At 36.4% G+C, this 23,894-nt stretch overlaps 1 long non-coding RNA gene and 1 other non-coding gene across 2 annotated transcripts in view; both read right to left on the reverse strand.

Annotated features, from left to right (window-relative positions):
* The window catches only part of LOC112611689, a 568,873-nt gene that overhangs the window by 483,619 nt on the left and 61,360 nt on the right, over positions 1-23,894 (reverse strand). The window lies entirely within an intron of this gene.
* LOC112611817 lies at positions 10,046-10,149 on the reverse strand. Its single transcript, XR_003116776.1, has one exon. It is a non-coding gene; the product is annotated as a U6 spliceosomal RNA (small nuclear RNA).

A 23,894-nucleotide genomic window follows, 5' to 3' on the forward strand; every position in this document is an offset into this window, starting at 1 on the left:
AAGTATGTTGATAACTTGATAGAGAAAGCACATACAAAATTATAAAATTTCAGAATTTTAAAGCTGAAAAGATCTTTGGTGCTCATCTTTGTTCCATCTTTTAATAAGGAAAAAAAAAGTGAGACTTAGAGAGTTTAAGTGACTTGTCTAGAAAGAAGATAAATGATTTAGGTTCAGGTCACAGAGGTGGCATATACCTGACCCAGAATGCTTTCTATGATACCATGCTGCCAGCAAATAATCAATGTCAATGGACCACTAAATTACCTTCTTTTATCACCCTCCAAATTTGTAGCTGTTTCATTACTACCCTCCTCTTTCATGGGGTGTGGTAGTGTAGTCACAGGGCTGTTGACAAATGGTCCTGTTCTCCTTCTTCCTACAAGGGGAAGGACTACACTCCTTGCTTCCTTTGGGTTTGAACTTGGCCTGGTGACTTGCCTAAACCAGTGCGATAGACAAGAAAGCAGATGCCAAAGACTACTTTGGTGCCTTGTTTTTCCTGCATCAGACTGGCTCTTACTATTTCAGATGGTGGAAGCTCTGTGAGTCTGGATTTAAGCAAGTATCACATAGAGTGGGGTCTCAAGTTGGTCTATGAAAGGACAGGGATCAATAAATAAACCTGTTTCAACTACAGAGTTTGAATGTAGCTGTTTCTACAATGTAACTTAGCCCATCCCATCCGATACAGTGGCATGCTGAAAATGAGTATATTCATTTGCTGGGGATGTCATAACAAAATACCACAGATTGAGTGGTTCAAACAGCAAACACTTACTGTTTCATAGTTCTGAAAGATAGAAGTCCAAGATTAAAGTGTCTATAGGGTTGATTTCTTCTGAGGCCTCTCCTTTTCTTGCAATTGGCCACACACTCGCTATGTTCTCAGGTGATCTTTCCTCTGTGCAGGAGAATATGTGGTTTTTGTGTGTTTGAATTTCCTTCTTTTAAAAGCCAAACTAGATTAGGGCCCATCCCATTGTCCTCATTTCAATGTAATTACTTCTTTAAAGGCCTTATCTCTAAACATAGTTGCATTCTGAGTTATGGGGGTTTAGGACTCCAATATGTGAAGTTTGGAGAAACACAGTTTCACCCGTAACAGTGAAAAATATAATCTGTTTAAAATGTTGAGAAACATATGAATGAGTGAAGGCAATAGAAGCAATAAATTGGTTTGGTTTTCTGCCCTGGTCTCCATCAGAAAGTAGAGCTATGACTGGATAAGTTTTACTTTGACTTATTGGATTCGTTTTAGTTTTGCTTCCTGCCTATTGCTGTTTAAGAAAATGCTGGAGATAAAGAATGAAGCATAGATAGTTTACTGCTCACTAAATATTGGGGAACTCTCCCACATTTCCTAGTCTCCTTGAAATTAGATCGTGTGACTTGCTCTGGTCATAGGACTTCCTTGTGGAGTTGTTGGACTTACAGCAGATTTGCATGAGGAAGAAACAATGTTTTATGGGTTAACCCTCTGAGATCTAAAATAGTTTGCTATTATGGTATATTCCTATACTATCCTTACCCCAAAAAAGAGTGTACATGCAATAACGTATGTAGTATATGTGTGGGGCAGGCAGGCAGTGGCAATAGTTTAGGGAAGGGATATGCATTCAGTAGCAATGATAGACAATGGAAATAACATGAGAACACTGACACTTTAGCAGAGTGGGCTTGCTTTATGTTTGTTCTTTTATTTTTCATTTAGGATGGAAGGATTCCAAGAAAAAAACTTCATCTGCTTCACTATTTTACCTAGGGCTGGCCTCGAATACCAACCTAACAGAACCATCTTTTCTCCCTAGACAATTTACACTTCAGAAAAGCATTTGGAACTAAGTTTTCATAAGGTAGAAAGTAATTTAATGTTGAAAAGGTAGAGCCAACCATACATGAATAAATGCATATCCATTGCATATTAATAATGCAATATAATAATCTACCCTTCTCACTTTTAGAAGACTCCTCTGAGCCCTTTCTCAATGTTACGATGGCTCTGAGCTCCAGGCCAATTCTGACTTTTTTCTCCTTGTTTCTGCGAAGTGTTCAGGAGTGTTACAAGCAGACTCCAGGAAATCCATTTGAAATGGAGCCCTGGCAAAGTTCTCTAAGACTAGAGAATAGTGAAGCAAAATGTATGTAGCTATATCATGCCTGAAATAGTTGAATGAACAATGGTTGTTTATTCTAGATCAGAAAGAACATACGGAGAGTATTATTACTGTTTTTCATTATTTCTAAAGTGTCATATATATATATAAGTAATCAAGAAATTACAAAGTAATTTGAGGTTACTGTTAGTTTTTGAAGTAGTAGCCACCTCAACATTAGGGTTAATGTACATAAATTTATGTATTTGAAACTAATGTGTTTGATTTAACAATAGAGTTGCCCTCTATGATCTCTAAGATTTGTTCATTATTAGTTCAACAAATATTTGATAGATATTGGTCAAATAAGTTATGAAGTGATGTGTTTATAAAGGTCAAATAAGTTAAAGTCCTTTTCCCTCACATATCTGAATCAGCCGACATTCTAGTGAGGGAGATAGATGGATGACCAACAACTCTATACTGGAAGTAGAGACAAGGCATTTCACAGAGAGCCAGACATTCTCCAAAGCCTTGTTGGAGGGTATCTTTGAGAAGGTAACTCTTAGCCTGGGATTTCTAAGAAAGGCAAAACCAAAGTCAAGCCATTACAGGCAAAGAATATGCAATGCAACAGATATGGAAAATAACATTTTTTTTGGTGAGTTCTAACTAGGGAAATGTCAGAAATGCTGTACAGCGAGAGTCCTGTCATGGTTAGAAATCAGGCTGGGAAGGTGGAGAGGTCAGGATGTGGAAGATTTTTGGATTTTATTCTATAGGCAATGGGAAGTCATGGGAAGATTTTAAATCCATGAGGAACATAATGTAAACCACAAACCTTTGTACAGTCTCATTCATTTGCAAAGATCCATGATCCCAAGAGAATAATGCACTATCACTTCATTTTAACTTCCACAGTTCTTGCAGTTCATATCTTAAGAGTATTTACCTTTCTCCTGCCACAGTAGTCTTTAATTTTAGTTTGAAAATATTTATTTTGTTTTTTTAATTATTCCAACAAATTAGTGACTTTAAGACAGAATTGTGCCCTCTTTATCTTAATATTCCTTACAGTAACTGACATATATATTTGCCTAAACAGATGCTCAAAAAAAGAAATATTGTTAAGACTATGTGACTTAGGCATCCTCCCAGGGGGAGATTGCCAGAAAAGAGGCATAAAACTCCCCTCGCAAAGTCTGAGGATACAACAGGTACACAAGGAGCATGTAATTTAAGCAAGAATACGTAAGAGGAAGAGCAAACCATGCTGCTTACCACCTGAATTACTCAGCCTCAATTCTCTCATGTGTAATATGGGTAGAATAACTAGAATATTTATCTCATATGGCCTTTCTGAGAATTAGGCGGGATGATGTAAGTGAAAATGTTACAGGAATTGTGCAATACTATAAAACCGCTAGCAATGTTGGTAACAACAATGATGTCCATCATGAAGATAAGAAATTTTCAAGTAGTCAGACATGCAAAAATGCTCTTCACTTTCATACAGTTCAGATATAAGCACCTATGAATTGAGAACATTCTTCATCATGTTGAGCCCAAATATGTTTACTATCTAAACTGTGAACTGAATTTGGCCAGTGGTGCTCCTTCCCATATAGTTTCCATTGGAAAAATCATTTTGAATATTGAAAATGATAGAATGTGAAGTCAGAACTGCCAGGTGCTGGTGCTGGTTCTGGCTTCATTACTAGCCATATTTTTTGTTTTCACAGCTATGAAATGGATAGTAATACAGCTCTGGCTTCCTCTACTGGATTAATTTTCTGGTCAAAAAGAAGAATATGAAAACCCACCCCAGCCAGGCACAGTGGCTCATGCCTGTAACCTCAGCACTTTGGGAGACCAAGGCAGGCAGATCACCTGAGGTCAAGAGTTTGAGACCAGCCTGGCCAACATGGTGAAACCCTCTCTCTCCTAAAAAAATATATTCAAAAATTAGCTGAGTGTGTTGGCACATGCTTGTAATCTCAGCTACTTGGGAAGCTGAGGCAGGAGAATTGCTTGAACTCGGGAGGCAGAGGTTGTAGTGAGGTGAAATTGCACCATTGCACTCCAGCCTGGGTGACAAGAGCAAAACTCTATCTCAAAACAAAAAACAAAAACTCACCCCTATTATTTATGAAAAGGAACATGCTATCCCCATAGATGTGATACTACCTAGTATAACATACAACACATTCAATGATTTCTAAGGACATTGCCAAGAAAGGTTAAGTTTGGGGAACTCACAATTATTACCAAGAACTACATCCCCTATATCCACCTACTCTAAGCCATATTTGTACACATAGAAACTTTATGCATAGAAATTGTTTTCCCAATCACCAGTATAGTAAGAGCAAGGTTACTGCAGCTGTATGGGCACATAATAAAAGACAGGAAATGAAATGTCAATAGAAAATGTAATGCCTTTCTAATATATTTCCTTCACTTATTGAGACAGTTACCTGGCTGTTCTTGAAAGAGGAATGATTTGTTTATAAACCAGGTATATTCTTTCAGCTCTTGAAAGAAGGAAAAAAGTCCTCCATCACATTTTTCTCTCCCACATCACCTGAAAATGTATTTCCTGCATTTCTATGACTATATATTTATTTATTTATTCATTCACAACTAATTTCTGGGCACCTACTATATGCTAGTTACATATGAGAATGTTGAGGCTAATCAAGTTGCCCTTGTTCTCAAGCACCTTTCAATATAGTAAGGAAAGCCAGTCATGTAAACAAATCAGGGCAATAAAACACTATAGTTGTTATGACAGAAGTATATGCAGGATACACAGGGAGACACAAAAGGGAATGTTTAATTCTGCCTGGGGAGAAAGAAAAGACTTTATGAAGGAGGTGATGTTTGATGTGGTTCTTAAAATATGAGTGAATTTATAGGCAGACAACAGGGAGAAAAGCTTTCTTAGCTAAATATAATGTGAAAATACAAGTACTGCAGTGTAGAATGGGTCCGAGGATAGGATGATCAATTTACTGAGCAACAGAAATATCAGAGAAGGGATATCTGACACAGGTTATCCAGTTAAATATCCAGATATGGAATCCAACATGCAGGAGAGTGGCCAGGGCTGTATGTCACAATGATCCACCTCTGACTCTTACTTTTGCTGAGCCTTGAGGACAGACATCCTTTTCCTAGAATGCAGACGTTTGTACTGGTTCTGTAATTGGAGGAGAATCTTAGTGAAGTCAGTCTTTGGACATGGTTCTTGGCCCTCTGACTTTGCTTGTGTCATCAGATCCTGCAGGCTTCGGGACTGTGATTCTACATTGAGGAGTGTTCTGTCCTCCTCTAGGGCATGCGCCTCTATCTACCTGGTGTCACAATGTTTGCATCCAGGCAGATAGTCATTATTACAGGAACAGAAATAGGGTCTTGTGTGGCAGTCTTTTAGAATGGTTGGAAGGCACATTACACAGTGGTTAAGGGTGTGGAGTCAAGCATTAGGCACCTCGTTTTCAAACCCTACGTGTGGGATCAAGGGTAGTATCCTTTGCCTTCCTATGCCTTAATTTCTTTATCTATAAAAGGGGAATAATCATTTTTCTTTTATAGAGTTTCCATGAAGCATATAACGTGATAAATATTAACCTCTGTCATTATTCATATGACTAGGTAAAGATGGTGAGATCTTTGTCCCTAGAACGTAGATAACTGGATCAAGGCTACTCTTCCTGGAAACCTCATGTATGCCACCTGCCCAACCACTTCAATGGATGTATTATCAATAGTACATAGGACACTTTGATTTGGACTTTCCTAAATGGTTAGTTTAGGTTTTGATCTACACATTTTGATGTTCATGCATGTAGAAGCAAAAGTAAGTGGCCTATTTTAAATACTGGCCAAAGCCTTTTTTAAAACTCTTAAAAAAAAAAAAACAAAAAAAAAAAACCTCTCATGATATTAAATTTCTTAAAAATCTACATACAAAAGTGGTGACTGCTCTCCCATATATAAATATAAAAGTCCCAGCATGTAAATGCATTAGCTAAAATAAGTATTTGATCCTTTCAACCAAAGCCCATTTTCTCTTCCATCCAGAAAGCCTTGAAGTGTGAGTATTACACTACTTGCAGGTTTCTATGTAGGCAGGGGATAAATAGTCTGCTTCTGTAATTAATAACTATTAAAGCTGTTTGACTGATCATATCTTTGGACTCCTGAAATCTCTTCTGTGCAGGTGTGCATTAATGGAATTCATTAAATTCATATATTTCAACAGATAGTAATTTACGATCTTTTATAAGATCTGTCAGGAGCCGCAGCAGGAGATACAGGACTGTCTCAGGGCATTACAGAGCAAACCGGGCTCCCTCCCTCAGAAATGGCTCGCTTATGAGTAATAAATACGAATGTCAATGCAATAGGTAGTCACATTATGTGCATTCTATGACATTTGCTATCTGAAAATATGTAGGATAAGCTTTTCATCACTGGCAAAATCCTGAACAGGGCTGAACAATTTTCAGAGACACTGAAGGAAAAGTGTGTGGGAGTTCTAACCACTTTATATTTGCCATAAAAAAGGAGAACTTGGGAACAGATCAAGGCTCTGGGAAAGTAATGAGTTTTCCCAGGGATGAGTCATCCTCCCAAGCTCACTAAATGGGGCAGCCTCTCCATTCTGACCAGTGTTTTCAAGGGAAATAGAAATCAGCCTTGACTTCTGTCATGTCCCACCCTCAGCTCAGCCCAAAAAGAACTGCTGTCCTATCAGAGACGGGGTGTCCCTTCAGCATGGCCAAGTTTCTGAATGGGCAAAGCCATCAGCCACTTTCCTCAGGGGGTCCCAGGATGGCAGGGCCACATTTGTGAGGTGAAATGCTACTTGAGGGACTTTCATAATTAATTTAAAACTGAAAACAAGCCTGAGAGAACTAGTAAAGGTATTATGTAATTATCAGCTAACATCTAAGGGGATGGTTAGAGGTGAATGAAATGAGAGGCAATGCAAGGTAGGAGGTTGTCCTGAGCCAGCAGGGACAGGATGAAGAGAATGAGTTGGGAAAATTAGAAAGTAACAACCTTGAAAGGTCCCTTTCATATTTTATAAATGGAGTAAAACGTTCTTCAGTGGTTTTGTAAGGGGAAGGGTTGAGTTGAGGTCAAAGCCGATATTGCAATGAACGCTCCTGTTTATGCAATGCTCTTACCATTCAAAGAATTCTTAAAACAGTTAGATGAGGTTGGCAGGCCCCCTTTTAAAGGAGATAAATGAGCCCTATCCCTATTCCGAAGCTAATTTGTGTCTTCCAGGGTACAGTGGTGGTTTTATGAGCTTATCCTATTCTGGAGTTTCCTAAGGAAATAACAGACAGAGGCATCTGCTTTCAGGGACCATCTAAAAAATCAGCAACACCAGGACCACCAGCCAGATCCCAAACATGAGAATGTGAGAGCCCTCACCAGGAAGTGGGGGTATGTTTTCTTTTATTTTGTTTTGCTTGTTGACGGTCAAAGAAAATATATTTTTTAATGTATTATATAGGCATATATATACACATGTATTACGTATATATATAATGTGCATGTATCTTATGGACAATATTTACTACATGATTAGAGAAGTCATTTGCCTTTTAAAATGCTTCATTTTCTAAACCAACCTACCACACAGATATCTATACATTATCCACCCCAACACATTTCTGGTCTAAATCATTAAACATGAGACTGATAAAAATATAACTTTTGCACAAATACGGAATAGATCTATGACATAGAGCTAAGCAAACTAATATACCCATATTCTGGCTAGGTGATCATCAGAGTATGGGTATATTAGTTTGGTTAGCTCTACGTTGTAGATCTATTCCATAGATCCTTCTGTTTTTGAATTGTATATTATCTTTTAAATTGAGGTCTAATTTACATCCAATAAAATACAGTGTACAGTTCAATTAAGTATATAGTTCAATGAATTTTGAGACATGTATACACCCACATAATCAGTCTGCAATGAAGATACATAGTGTATTCATATCCTACAGCATTCCCTTCCTACCCTTTACCACTATATCCCACTCCATACCATCTCTGAGGCAACTGCTGCTTTGATTTCTGTAATGTCATATAAAGAGAACCATAAAGTATGTTCTATGTTCTCTTTTATGTCTGGCTTCTTTCACAAAACATAACATTTCTGAAATGCATCCATGTTATGCTATGTATCAGTAGCTTGTTCCTTTTCTTCATTAAAGAGTACATATCGCATCATCATACCACAACTTGGAACTATTCACTGGTTCATGAATATTTGCAATTTGTTTATGTTTGATTATGAACAAAACTGCAATAAACATTCTTATATATAAATGTTTTTGTGGGCATGTTTTCATTTCTCTTGTGTAAATACATAAGAGAGGAATCTCTAGGCCATATGATAACTATAGGTTTAATTTTATAAGAAACTGTCAAATTACTGTCCAAAGTACTGGTACCATTTTTAATGGTACATTTTTAAATGAACACGTAATAGTTATATATGTTATGGTGTTCGGAGTGATATTTTGATACAATGTGTAATGATCAAATTAGAGTAATTAGCATATCCCCCACCTAAAACATGTATCTTTTATTGGTGTTGGGAACACTCAAAATCCTCTCTTCTAACTATTAAAAATATATATACAAAAGAAATTAGCCAGGTGTGGCAGCATGTGCCTGTAGTCCCAGCTACTCGGGAGGTTGAGGCAGGAGAATTGCTTGAACCTGGGAGGCAAAGGTTGCAGTGAGTCGAGATTGCGCCACTGCACTCCAGCCTGGGTGACAGAGTGAGACTCCATCTCTACAGAAACAACAACAACAACAACAACAACAACAAAATATATATATATAAAATAAATTGTTGCTATTCACCCTATAATGTTTTAGAAGACTAGAACTTATTTCTCCTGTCTAGCTGAAATTTTGTTTCCATTAACCAACCTCTCCATATCTTCTGACCCAACCCTTCCTAGCTTTTAATAACCATCATTCTAGACTCTGGGCCAGGCGCAGTGGCTCATGCCTGTAATCCCAGCACTTTGGGAGGCCAAGGCAGGTAGATCACAAGGTCAGGAGTTTAAGGCCAGCCTGGCCAGCATGGTGAAACCCGGTCTCTACTAAAAATGCAAAAATTAGCCAGACATGGTGGCGCTTGCCTGTAATCCCAGCTACCCGGGAGGCTGAGGCAGGAGAACTGCTTGAACCCGGGAGGCGGAGGTTGCAGTGAGCCAAGATCATGCCACTGCACTCCAGTCTGGCAACAGAGTGAGACTCTGTCTCAAAAAATAAATAAATAGGCCGGGCGCGGTGGCTCAACCCTGTAATCCCAGCACTTTGGGAGGCCGAGGCGGGTGGATCACGAGGTCAGGAGATCGAGACCATCCTGGCTAACATGGTGAAACCCCGTCTCTACTAAAAAAAAAATACAAAAAAAAAAAAAAAAAACTAGCCGGGCGTGGTGGCGGGCGCCTGTAGTCCCAGCTACTCGGAGGCTGAGGCAGGAGAATGGCGTAAACCCGGGAGGCGGAGCTTGCAGTGAGCCGAGATCGCGCCACTGCACTCCAGCCTGGGTGACACAGCGAGACTCCGTCTCAAAAAAAAAAAAAATAAATAAATAAATAAATAAATAAATAAATGAATAACTATTATTCTAGACTCTACTACAAAATTAACTTTTTAAGCTTCTGTACGTGAGGGAAAACATGTGATATTTACCTTTCTGTGCCTGAATTATTTTACTTAACATAATATCTCATGCTCATCCATATTGCTGTATGTTGCTGCAAATGACTGCATGTTGCTGCAAAAGAATTTCATTCTTTTGTATGACCAAATAGTATTCCATTGTGTACATATACCATATTTTCTTTATTTATTCATCTGCTGATGAACACTTAGTTTGATTCCATATCTTGGCAAAAACTATGAAACATTTTACAAATTTGTGTGTCATCCTTTGACAGGGGCCATACTAATCTTTACTGTATTTTTTTTTTTTTTTTTTTCAGAGAGGGGTTTCACCATGTTGGTCAAGTTGGTCTTGAACTCCTGACCTCGTGATCCACCTGCCTCAGCCTCCCAAAGTGCTGGGATTACAGGCGTGAGCCACTGTGCCCAGCCTTCTGTATTGTTTTATTTTCAGTATATGTGCTGAAGAAGTGAGCACTAACCTTTTTATTCCCTTCATCATATTTTCAAATACTTCCAGGAATTAATATTACAGGCAAGATTAATCAGTGTTAACTACTGATATTAGAATAATGATTCAATTTAAATCTTCCAAATAGTAATTTGTCAAATATTCAGGATATCTTGTAATAGCTAAGTTTACAAAGAAAAGTAAGACATAGTCCTTGCTCTTGAGAAACTTATGATGTATTAAGAGAAACTAGAAGCCAATATGGTAAACGATAATGAATGTGCATAAACCAATGTGGGGATATAAGGCAGTTACAGAGATCTTCACAAGGCTCAGGCAGGGCTTCGGAGTCCTGAGGATATTTGAGCTTTGAAGAGGTCTTTCACTCACTGAACATGTATTCATTAGGTGCCAATTATGTTCAGATGCTCCGTAAATGGAATTGAATTTTGTAAGGAGGGAGACTCAAGGTCAAAGCAGGAAGATTGTATCCAATCTGGAGCCAGCAAATTGACAGGGAAAAAGAAGGGAATTAATAATTGCTTCACACCTATTGTCTACTGGGTGCTTAATCTCTCAGCAGCCTAGTTCAAGATTTTTATTCCCACATTACAGATGACAAACATGAGTTTCAGAGAGGTTATTTTGCTTGCCCAGGTTTCATAGAGCATGCATGAAGCAGAGCTGGAGTGTGAATGCATCTGGTGTCCTTGCAGAGTCCACTCCCAGGGCAGTTGCCTTTTTGTACAGGCATAGAAACAGAATAAAAGAAGATGAAGAGAGAATGAGAGACGGCACCAATGGCAACATGATTTTAGTGGCTGAGGTTACGTTATGCTTTATCTAGAAATGGAAGCCACAGGGGCCTTGAGACAGAATGTAAAGAGCATTGGCTTTAAAATCAGAATTGCTTGAGTTCATATCCCTACTGATTCACTGAGTAGCTTGACCATCTTTGATTATAACAGAAGTCATCAGGGATAATAATATCCATTGCATCACTGTATACCAACGTCCAGTGTTTAAGTAAATATGACACTTAGTAGTTATATTTATTTAAATAATGATCACATCATTGGCCACATTCTATATGCAAGGCTTTTGTCCTGTGTGGACTCTGTCTTGCTTCTTCTCCTGTGTGTGTGTGTGTGTGTGTGTATGTATATGTGTGTGTGTGTGTGTATATATATATATTTGGACATTGTGACAGCATTCTAAGTCCAAAAGTCCATCATGTCCACCCATCACTTCCTTTTATAATGCTTATTGGTTTGGGTTTTGAGATATCTTTCATGAGCCATACTCACATTACCTTCATGATATTAGTGAAATTTCCTACAATTGCATGTAGACCACTGTTGCTCATCATTTTGCATGAAGTTTAGCTGACTTGAACCTGCTGCAGAAATGTACATTTACTCCCAAATTCACTTGCTTTGCAATGCTTGAGATGGGTGGACCTAAAAACCTTAGCTACAATTGAGAGCACCTGCCAGTTCCACAGGAGAAATAATCAGAAGTGGTTTCTGACACTGAGCAATGCTATGGTCACACAAGCACTACCTTGGAACGTTGAGACAATTACGTTAAGTTGAAGGCCCCTAAACCAAAAGAAGAGAAAAAAAAACAGTCTGTCTGTTTTTCAGTGGTTGGTTTGTTGTTTACAATCATATTAAATACCCACTTTTTGCATAACCCATGGACAGACTAAATGGTGACTCTTAATAATCCAAACGGCAACATTATGGAGAACTCCTGTAAGGCAAGTCTAGACACTAGAGTAAAAATGAACTTAGTGGTATTTCTAAGAAACTGACTCAAAAAAAAGAAACAAAACAAACAAACAAAAAGCTGGTAGAGTCAAAACCAAAAGAGCAGAACCATCCAACTGGAGAATTTTTTAAGTGAGATGTAATTTCATAGGTGACAGTAAAAACCAGACTGGACATGGCAGTAGCAAATGCACTCTAAGGAGCAATTTTGGTGGTAGGAACAAGTTGGCCTTATTGCCCTAATGGATCATCCCTTTCTCTATCTGCTGTGATATGAGAGCTGATGAGATCCTGCCTGAGGCAGCGGGACCGTCTCAACACAGATTGTCTCTCCATTCACAGGGGTAAACACTTTACTGGGAGATTTAAAGTGAAATTTAGAATTACAGGGAAGTATCTAGGAAACAGATATTTTTTCTTCAGTGAACTCTTAAGAGGGCTTGTCAGTAAAGTTCAAGCAAGCAGGTGTGCCGAAAATTGCTTTAAAACCAAACAGACAGTAGGAGGCATGCATATGCCAGAAATCATAGCCCCCGTGAGACAGACAAGCCCATTTTTCAGCAGGAGCAGCTGTTGGTGCATCTGCAGACAGGTTGTTGTCAGGAGTGTTGAGCTGAGAAATTTCAGGAGAAAGGTGCTCATGAGAAGGGAAGAGGCGTGAGGTCTCTGGTGTATAAGATTCAGCAAAGAAACTTGGGTGATGTGCTGAGTCCTGGGCTGACATTGTTAGAATTTAGAATTTCATCTGAGACTGGGAGGCTGGACAAAAGTGGCACTGAGACTTTAGATTGGAGTTTGTTAAATCCTGAGCAATAAAAATTGCAGTTCACTCTAATGAAACTTCCTGGGAAGACTATTAGTATTAAACAGGGAGACTCTCTCCCCAGAAATAATGCTAAATCACAGTCACAAATACTTCCAAGTCCAGTTCGGCACAAACCAGAACATGATTGCATTTTTTAAATTAAATTCACTCTTATTGCTTTGGCAGTTGCCATTTTCTGAAATTAATAGGAATAGAATGCATGAACCAAAAGGCTAAGGGTGACCATACTGTATTAGAGGTTACAGAGGTGAAGGTGACAAAGGTGGGTGGGCAGGCAGAGGTAGGGGTGGCCATATCTTTATTAAGCATTTACTTCAAGGGAGTAGATCGATGAAAAAGACTAGGACTCTAACATAATAAGAATTTTACAAAATTGTTGGCGACGTTAAGGCTCAAAATAACAACCTGTGTTTTACTATAGAAAAATTTAACTGTTTCTTTTAATGTCTCAGCATCATGAGTACCCAAAATTATCTTACATCCTTTACGTGACTCAATATGCCTGCTAGCAAATTGCTGATCAGCAGGTGGGTGTTCACTTCTCACCTTTTAAAGTATAAGGTAATATTAAAAATAAGTCTTAAAGGATCCTAATTCATTGATAATAGCCATCTTTATTCCACAAGCCTCAATGTGAATTATTTATTGAAATTCATTAAGTGAATAACTTATTCATGAATTTAGCAAATATTTGTTAAGCTGTCTCACTGTGCCAAGCGTTTACTTTTTGGACACAGAGATTAGAGGCATTTGGTTCCTACCCTCAGTTCACTCTAGAATCAATGAAAGAAGCAACAAAATGACCTTTGAGACAAAATCACAGAGGAGTAAGTGCCATAGTATCTGCACTTATCCAACATGAACAAGGCTTCTCGACCTCATCCTAGGGATTGAATTAGAAACACTGTCAGGAAGAGGAGCTGCTGGCATTGACCTTTGGGAAATGAGTGATGATTAGCCAAGTGGCCATGGTTGGGTAGGGTATATCAAGTGGGAACAATATGGACACAAGCAGAGGACAGAGAGAACATAAACAATTAGGGAACTGAATACAGATCAAGAGAACCAAAAAGAGAGGTAAGTAGAAAATCACAGGTTGAGAGGAGTTTGCAGAAACAAGGCCAGAAGCTAAAATAGGTACCACTAAGGTACATGACAGCGATTAGAATCCACCAGAAAATTCTGAATAGTAGTAATGCCAACAGATTTGCAGTTCAGAAAGAATTTTGGTGGCATTGTGGAGGATGAAGCTGGAGGCTTGAAGGCAGTTTAGGAAAGTATTACAGCAGTCCAGTGAGCAATAACGAAGTCTGAGCTAAAGCAGAGGTAGGGTAGATAGCAGATGGGGGTTTGAGATACTTAGGAAATAATGTTTGTAAGATATGGAGTGTGAGATGATAGAGGTGTGTGGGGAAGAAAGGATAGAACCTGGAAACATTCTTTCAAGCACATTAAAAATATCAACCTATTTAATACCATGAGAGTCATATTAGTTAAGAAATAATGCATGTCTATACTACAGATGTGGAAATGGACACAAACCCAGGTATTGTCCCATGCTCATCAGAACACCTTGTTGTAGCATCTTGTTTCAGAGCAGAGTATCCCTTTGCAGCAAATGGAAGAATCAGAATCAAATCCAGCCAGCATCCTGTTCTTTCAAGCACCCTATCTTGGATACAGCAATTGAAACAGGTCAAACAAAGGATGGGTGTTACATTCTGTAAAATCCTTGTCCTAACCAGACAACAGGAGAAGCAATGCTACAGAGAAAAACAGACTTCTGTCCAGCTGGCAAGGTGAGTCAGTGCATACCTCATCCTCTCTCCCTTTGATATTGTAACTATCATGGCTACATGTTTATTGCAGCAAGTGGCCTTGGAACATGGTTACTTATACTGGCGGTTCTCAAAGACAAGATTAAACAGAATGAGAAAAGGCAACATCGGAAGCACAGTGGCTGAATGTTTTCAAATTGAAGAAATTCAAGCTCAAGTCTAAAAACTGAAAGCTTATGTAAAATTAAAAAATGGGATATACAAAAGGGAATTGACCCCTAGACAGATAAAATAATGAATATCAAAGTTTAAAAAGACCAGCAAAAAAAGCAGATTTCCTAAAGCTGAATAAAATAAAAACACCAAGGTCTGGGAGGCAGGGAATCTAAGGCCAATTCATGATAATTTCCGAAAACTGGATCAAAAGGGAAGCACCTGGTTCTGGGCACAGGGAACCTAAAGCCAACTAAGACCAACTTCCTAAAGCTCATCTCCCGCTGCCCAAGTAACAAAGGATCAAAGGCTACTCTCTCTGCAACCCTCCCCCTTTCACCACATCACAGAAGGAATGGGAAAGTGCCCAGGATTGGCAGTGGGCCAAGGATAAGCCATCCCTTCATCTGCATAGGGCACCAATTCACCTCAGTCTTTAATTAGCCATGGACCAAATCCTTTATCCAGATCAGGGGTAGCCCAAAGGGACCTCAAAAAGGGTACTTAAAACCCAGGAAACTGGGTACCCAGACCCTTTGAGCTGCATGCTAGGGCCTACTCCCACCCTGTGGAGGGCTTTCTTGCTTCCTGCTTTCCCTGCTTCCTTCCTGTTACTTTGTTCGTGTGTTTTGTTCAGTCCTTTGTTCAAAACACCAAGGACCTGGACAACTCCCACTCATGACCTTCCTTCCAGTAACATTATAATCTACGCATAATGTACCTATATATTTATGGCTAAACACCTGAAATAATATAAATATAATGCAGTGCTTCCAAACCAGAAGAAGAAAGAAAAACAAAGGAAATAAATGAAATTCTGATAATTAAATAAATATTGGAAGGAAAATAAAAATGTAAAAAAGAAAAATATCATCAACAGAAAACACTAGGTATGGTAGAAATATTTCAAATATATCAATAACTCCAATAAATATAAAGAGATTAAGCTTTCTTATTAATATAAGAAAATGTGATACAGTCTTAAAATCCTTATGCTGTTTTAAAAGATACATTAAAACAAAGTGACATAGAATTATTAAAAATGAGAAAAAGAGATTAAAAAACAGATAATATGAAAGACAAAAACCAAAGGAATGCTTTATTAACAATATAGTAACATTAATGTCATACAACATACGTCAGACAGCAGAGAGTAGTGATATAGTGATAAAAGGAGCAATTCTGATAATATATAAGAACTATAGGAATGAATACTCTATGTCAAAATATATGAAGCAAAAATTAATATAATTAGGAAAATAAATATTTTATACCAAATATTTTAATATATCTATTTAGATACTCAAAGATCAAGCAGATAAAAAGTCAACATCTAAATGATTGAAATAAACATTTTAACAAATTGGAATATACCCATCTACCTCTATGTCAATTTCAAAATTTTTACTAAACATTTGTAAAACTCTATGTTTATAAAATAGACCTCTTCAAATATACATGGAACAGTTTTTAAAAATTTGATTACATTCTAAGGAGGAAAAGAAGTTTCTACACATTTTATTTTATTTTATTTTATTTTGTTTTGTTTTGTTTATTTATTTTTATTTATTTTTTTTTTTGAGACAAGGTCTTGCTCTGTCACCTGGGCTGGAGTGCAGTGGTATGATCTCAGCTCACTGCAGCCTCAACCTCCTGGGCACATGTGATCGTCCTACCTCAGCCTCCCTAGTAGTTGGGATCACAGGTGTGTGCCACCATGCCTGACTGATTTGTAATTTTTGTAGAGACGGGGTTTCACCATGTTGCTTAGGCTGGTCTTGAACTCCTGAGCTTAAACGATCTGCCCACCTTGGCATCTCAAAGTGCTAGGGTAACAGGCATGTGCCACTGTACTCAGCCTGTTTTAAATAATTAATGTCATATCAGCCATATTTTTTGACAGCATCTTAGTAAGTTTAGCTATCAACAATGTAAAATTGGATAATGAAGAAAGTTTCTAATGTTTTAAGTGTATAAACCTATATAAGTTCTGAATTAAAGGAAAAAGAGAAATATAATAGTATTTAGAGGTAATTAGCAAATAAATCAATAAACAAACTTTTTGAGCTATAATTGTATTTAAATTTAAATATAAATGTAAATATATGCTTCCAAACTCTCTGTTTAATATAAACAAAGATTGGCAATTTATGAGTAAACTTTTAACTGATAAAGCCAGAAAAATAATAGAATTAATACAAACAGTAAAAGGGAGAAAAATAACAATTAAATCATATACAAGTGAAATGGGCAACAAAAAAACCTCAACAATATAATAAATAATAAAATTGAGTTTTTTCCTATAAACAATTAACAAAAGGATTTTAAAACTCTAGCAAGGCTGTTCAAGAAATAAAAAATTGCTAAACTAAACAATATTACAAATAAAAAGAACTATAAATAGAGTATTAATTTTCTAATACCAAAATAGAGTATTAATTTTCTAAAATCATAGTTTAAAAGTATAAACAACTTTATACCAATACATTTGGTGAAAATGAAATGGACAATCTGAAAGAAACGTATAAACTGCAAAAATAAATTCAAGGAGAAAGAGTAAATAAAATCAATGTATTACAGACTATGGAAGTAACAGTCAACAATTCCCTCTTCCTTTTTTCACTGACCAATTTTATACGTATTATACTCAGATTGATTTACAGGCATATGTAAGCCCTGTCTTACAGGGATACCCAATTTGTTTCATAAAGTCAGGAGAACTTTTATTAAGACTGAGTGAGAAAAATGTAGGAAACTATGATGACCGACCAATGTTACCATGAACATGAATATAAAAATTAAAAAGCAATAAAAACTTAAAAACTACATTCAGCACCATAATAAAAGAACTAGGGTTTATACCAGTAATGCAATGATGGTTTAATGGAAGAAAACCTACTGTTCTTTATCAACAGATTAAAGTGCAATGATATTAAGAATATCTCAATAGATACAAAGAACAAATTGAATCAAATAAAGCACTTACGGATGATAAACAAAAAGTTATAGCAACATGAGAATAGAAGAGCATATCCTTAAGTTGACAAAGAATAGCTAATGAATTGGCAAATTAAACAGATGACAGAAAACTTAACGATAAAGCCATATTGGTTGCAAAGAACAGTCTGTTATAACCTGTGAATGAGCATAAGCAGGAGCATTGCTCTAGATAAGATTTATCTTAAAAAAACTATGATTTTTTTTAACAGCCTTACACCTTGGCAATCATGCATTCGTAAAGTAATGACAAAAGATACCGTTAAAATGACAACAATAGCGAAAAGGAACTTACAAATAAATCTAACAAAAGATATCATAAATGACAGATGAAAATTTAGGAAATATTTACAATATTGAAGAACATCTAATAAGATTTTGTTAATTGCATAAAATATTTTGATTTTAACTGTAACTTCATATACATTTAATCTAATTACAAACAAAATTGTAAAATAGTGTTTTGAAGACCTTGACCCATGAATTATTTGGAAGGATAAAGGACAAGGAATACTCTAGAAGAATAAGAAAGAAGGAGCTGGAATAAAAACTTGTCTTATTATTTACCAAGATTTATTAAAATACTGTAATGCTGGAGCTTTGGAGACATTTTATAATGATGGAGCAGAATGGAAAAACAATCTGAGACCCACTTGTATGTGAAAATTTGAGGCATGACAAAAGAGCTATTAAAAGCCAGTGGGAGACAATGTAGTAAATACTATTTGGAAAACAGCTATTCACTGGTAAAAAATAAATATAGATCCCCGAGTTACAAAAATAGACCTAAATCAATTTCACATGGAAAAGGCCTATGTGCTAAAAGCTGAACTTAGAAACTTTCAGAAGAAAATACTGGAAAAATTTTACTGTACTAAAAATTTTAAGAACACCTTTAAGAAGATATAAAAAACACAACTAGAGACGTATAAAATTAAAGCTTCATATGAAAAAAATACACTTCAAACAAAATAAAAACCACATATTAGAAAAAGTATTGACAGTGAATATATGACATTAGCTTACAATGCATGATATATAATTTATACCTGTAAGTCAATCAGAAAAATAAATTTGCAATAGAAAAATGAGAAAGGATCTGAACATAAAGTTCCACAAAGAACAAAAGCAAATATCTAACATAAAAACATATTGGACCTTACCCTTTATGAGGAAAATGTCAATTAAAACAATGTGATTATTTGATTCCTTAAAAGTCATTAGACTGATAGAATTTTAAAAAGTGACAACTTCAAGTGTTTGGATGGCTGTGGGTAAATGGGAACTTTAATAGTGACATGTTGAAATATAAACTGGTAAAGCTATCTTGGAAAGCAATTTACCAACATACAGGAAAAGTAAAATCACACATGCTCTATGACCTGCCATTCAATTTCTACACCTACATGATTTTAAAAAATTATGCAGTTACACAAGGAATGATGTGAAATTATATTTATTTCACTATTGTTAATAACAGAGAAAAATTATAGTCCATATAATTTCCAATCACTAGTAGATATAGGTAAATGTTTACTCTTTTAATCAATTACTTACCAACAGTTAAAATAAATCAACTAAATATAATGAGCAAAAATGCAATTGCAAAAGAACATGTGATTTCTGCAATTTAGTCTGAGATGCATCCAAAAATGAATACGTATTAATGGGTGTGTAATAAAGCCAGAACAGCAAAATGCTGATAAGTCTAAGTAAAAGATATATAGGTGCTCACTGTAAAATTATTTCAAACTTGTTGTATGTATGAATATTTTAAATATAGTTGAATTTGATAACATATTATAAATAGTCCCATTATTTGCAGAATGATATATTAATAAAATTATAAAAACATGCATGGAAATGACACATTATTAACTTCAGAGTTATGGTTACATCTAGGGAGTGAGAGAAGGAAAGGGATGAAAGGTGAAGATTTACTCTATCGGTCATGTTTCCTAGTATTAAAGAAGAAGTAAGGAAGAGAAAAATCTAAACAAATACAGCAAAAAGATTTCCATGTGTTAGTACCAACTTGTTCATTCAGAGACATAGTTTATTACTTTTGTACATACTTCTATTTAATTAAAATATTGCCTGATTAAAACTCTTATAAATATCAAAACACAATGAACAGTATCTACATTATCAAAATTATCTTAAAAGGATAACATTGGCTTAAAAAGTAAGATCGTTTGCATGGTAAAATGCCTGTTGCATAAAATTTTTAAAAGCAAAGTAATCCTAAATGTTGTATATGGATATATGCACAAATAATAAAAGTATAAAAGCACAAATGTGAAGATACTCACCAAATAAAAGATAGTGCTTACCCCAGGGGAAGGAAAGAGCAAAAGAAGTTAGAATGGTAAAGGTCATTTCAATTGAAATTGCAACACTATAGTCCTCAAAACAATTTTACTTTTGATAAATCTGGGTAATAGAACACAGTTCTTCATGTTTTAAAATTTTCATGATACATAATAAAAAAGAAATCATAAATCAGTACAGTCTAAAAGAATGACCTGACTTCTCAAGTCAGAAACAGCATCACAAAAAGAAAGAACTCTCCAATGACATATGAGAATTTGCAAGCATATTCCAAGAACTCTTTTTCCTATTAGACTATGATATTAGCTTAGATCACTGATTACTGGTTATATTCATTTATTTCTGTACATATGATAATCCTGAGCTGTTTCGTTGTCCATTATTTTATATATCTTACATTGTATCCTCAAATCATAGGGTTTAAAAAATTCTTACTGAATATTTGATAAAACCATTTAACCAAACTGAGGATTCATCTGCATCATTCTAAACATTTCTCATTCTTTTTTTTGTTAAGAAGCTGAGATCACAAGAAATATCTAAGAAACTTCCTGGAGAAGTTGCATATTGGAAAGGATCATTTAATTTGAACACCAGTGAGGCAAAATTCCTTCAGAAAAGCATAGCATGAGATACAAAGCAGAATGTCTACAGTGGTTATAATTCAACTCTTTCAGGCCCTCACCTGCTTTTCCCAGCTAAGAGCCAAGAGTGTCTACCCAGGAGGGTGGGCATTCAGCATGAAATGAGCAATGCCAATGTTTCCAAGGCCGGGCACTGTGGCTCATGCCTTGGGAGGCCAAGGTGGGTAGATTGCTTGAGCTCAGGAGTTCGAAACCAGCCTGGAAAACAAGGCAAAACTCCGTCTCTACAAAAAACACAAAAGTTAGATGGGTGGGGTGGCATGTGCCTATAGTCCCAGCTACTTAGGAAGCTGAGGTGGGAGTATTGCTTGAGCCCAGGAGGTTGAGGCCACAGTGAGCCAAGATCAAGCCACTGCACTCCAGCCTGGGTGACAGAGCAAGACTGTATAAAATAAGATAAAATAAATTAAATAAAATAAAGGAGTTTCTTGAACCATGATACGTTACTTGCTACCAAAAACTAGAGAAATACACATGGACACCAGACTAGTTATGGAAGAACAGGAACTAAAAGTCAGCTTTCTACTTCTTTAAGATGGGACAACTGGGTTGAGACTTCCCTCAGTGTAACCAAGTGTTCTGTGGCTGGAATTAGAGCAATTTGTTACACAGATAGGAGAAAAAAAAAATCAAAGAATCATCAAGGCAGATACCTACTCATTTCCTTTTTCCTTCTTTTCCTTCCACAAAATACTTTATTTCTTTTTTTTTTAATTTTTTTTTCCCCTGCTGAAAGAGCCCATTCACAGCTATGGCAAAACCCTCCTCTCAAACCATCTATCAATTTGCAGTGGTTTCTGTTTTACAGTCTGAATCCAACCCTACTTGGAGCTCCTTAGAGGACAAATACAATGGAAATGCAAAGTGCTAATAACATATACATACCTAACTCTTTTCACAAGGGTATTGTAAAGACTAATGAGTCATTGTTCGAAATAACAATAACCTTCTGATGAAAGGTGGAATATACATAGAGTTTGGAAGGTTTTATTTTGTTACCGTTGTTATAATTACAGTAGCTGTATAGTGTGTGAAGCACACCACCAGCCAAGCATCATCTCCTTTCTCCTTCCTTGTTTGTGCTTGAAAAGCAAGCCCGTTGCCCTCTATAGGTCTTGGTTGTGTTAATCACTTTTTATTCTGCTGTCAGACACCATGGGGTAAGATCTGGATTATTTAGTCAGTTGAAAAGCCAAAGTCAACATTTTGGAAAATTCTCTGACCTTCATAACATTTTTCTTTGTTCTTTCACACTCCCAACAGAGTATCCCCTCTGTGTGCTAGACTTTCTATTTTGATAATTTGTCTAACTTACTGCATTTGGTAAGGGAGGTCTGGGAAGCGATGTTAAGCATCCCAAGAAGGTTTATTCTGCCTCTTATTAAATGGAAGATAGTCTTCTTTGCAGACCTCTAATAAGGTACATGAGCTCAAAAGCATCACTCAAGGATAAGCGTGCATAGGTCTTTGTTGATCTGCATGCTGATTTCTCTAGGTCTTTGACTCTGTGTTCTGGGGGGCTATTTTGCATTTGCTGAATAGTATACCTTTTCCCTGCTGCCCTCCTCTCTCTTGTTATGTATGGGCTGTCTCTGTCTAAAATTCCTTATGCTGATTTTCCAGACACATTTATTTATGTTCACTCACTAATTGAAAATCTCATATTTGAAGTTATTATTCTGATTGATGTCTGTCATTTTGATCAAGCAGTAGCTCACAGATGCTTTGTTAGAACAATTTTACAAGTGAGTTTATCATCATGCCTTTCTCTCCTGACCTTCTCCATAGCTGGTAGCAAAAAATCTCAGTGGAGGCTCAGAAAGAGGATATGTTTGGCAAGGCTCCCAAATTCATTTCACTGTATCTTCACTACTAAAAGCAATCCTTCTATTTCAGCTGTTGTTAACAGTAATAGAGGAGAGGCAGAGTGGTCAGACTCGGTGCACGAAAACAAAAATAAGTGGAATGGTGACCACTCCCCACCAAGAGGAACTCTGTCCCCAAGCTGAGCCCACATTTATTCTCTCCTACACAGACAACGTTGGGAGGCAGGTGGGGGTGGGGGAGAATGTTTATCAGATTGCTCTTCATAATATCTGAAATACAGAGAAGGTTGAAATTCTGAGCTGCTTTAGGTAAGAGGGCACTGAAAGGTGGTGGAAAGGTACTCAGAAAACCAAGATGTGGAGCAGAGAACACATTTTCTACACTTTGCACATGTGCTAAGTCCCATCAACTTCACTAGCTTTGTTAGAAAGTGTTTCCTAAAGTATATAAATTGTTTTGTAACGAATATATTTACATTCAAATAAACTGGTTAATGTTATACATACTATTCTTGTTTTCAAAATTAACAATGTCCTTTCGTGGTTAAGTTCATTCTATCAAGGAGCTTATTTCAATTTACTTCATCCAAATTTTTTAGAATGTAATTGTATCACTCTTTATTTATCACAAAAATTAACACCCCAAGAAATTATTGTCTTCTGAAACAGTTTTAAATATCCTGTGTCAGACCATAGGCCTCTTGTGGTTAGATAATTTTATGTATATAGAATCATGAACCATTAATATCAGAAGGACCTTGGGCTCATTGAATCCAAATCTGTGCCTAATGCATGGATTTCCTCTTCTAATATGAACACTTAGAATTTGCTTAAATGTCTTTTAAAAATCCCACCTTGTGAGGAAAGACTTGTGAAAGAAAGTGTTAATTTTTGGAAAAAGATCCAGATTAAATGAAAATTTTATTTGCTAATCATTTTTAACCACTAACTACAATTTTTCTTAGAAATTCACTTTCAATTTCATTCATTCAAAAATATTCATTGAAGATCTTTTATGTGACAGACACTATTCTAGAGATTGGGGATATTTCAGTGAACAAGACTGACAAAGTCCCTGCTCTCACGGACCTTGCATTCTATGTTCAAAAACAGACATGAAGCAAGCGCATTAATAAATAAAATAACATTAGGTGGTAATGAAGGATATAGAAAAAAAGAGAAAAACAGTTTTAGCGATAGAGAAAGAAGAAGGGACAGAAGAATTCTGTTGAAGCATTCTG

Source organism: Theropithecus gelada, chromosome 18, assembly GCF_003255815.1.
Source record: "Theropithecus gelada isolate Dixy chromosome 18, Tgel_1.0, whole genome shotgun sequence".
In the NCBI taxonomy this organism is placed as follows: Eukaryota; Metazoa; Chordata; class Mammalia; order Primates; family Cercopithecidae; genus Theropithecus; species Theropithecus gelada.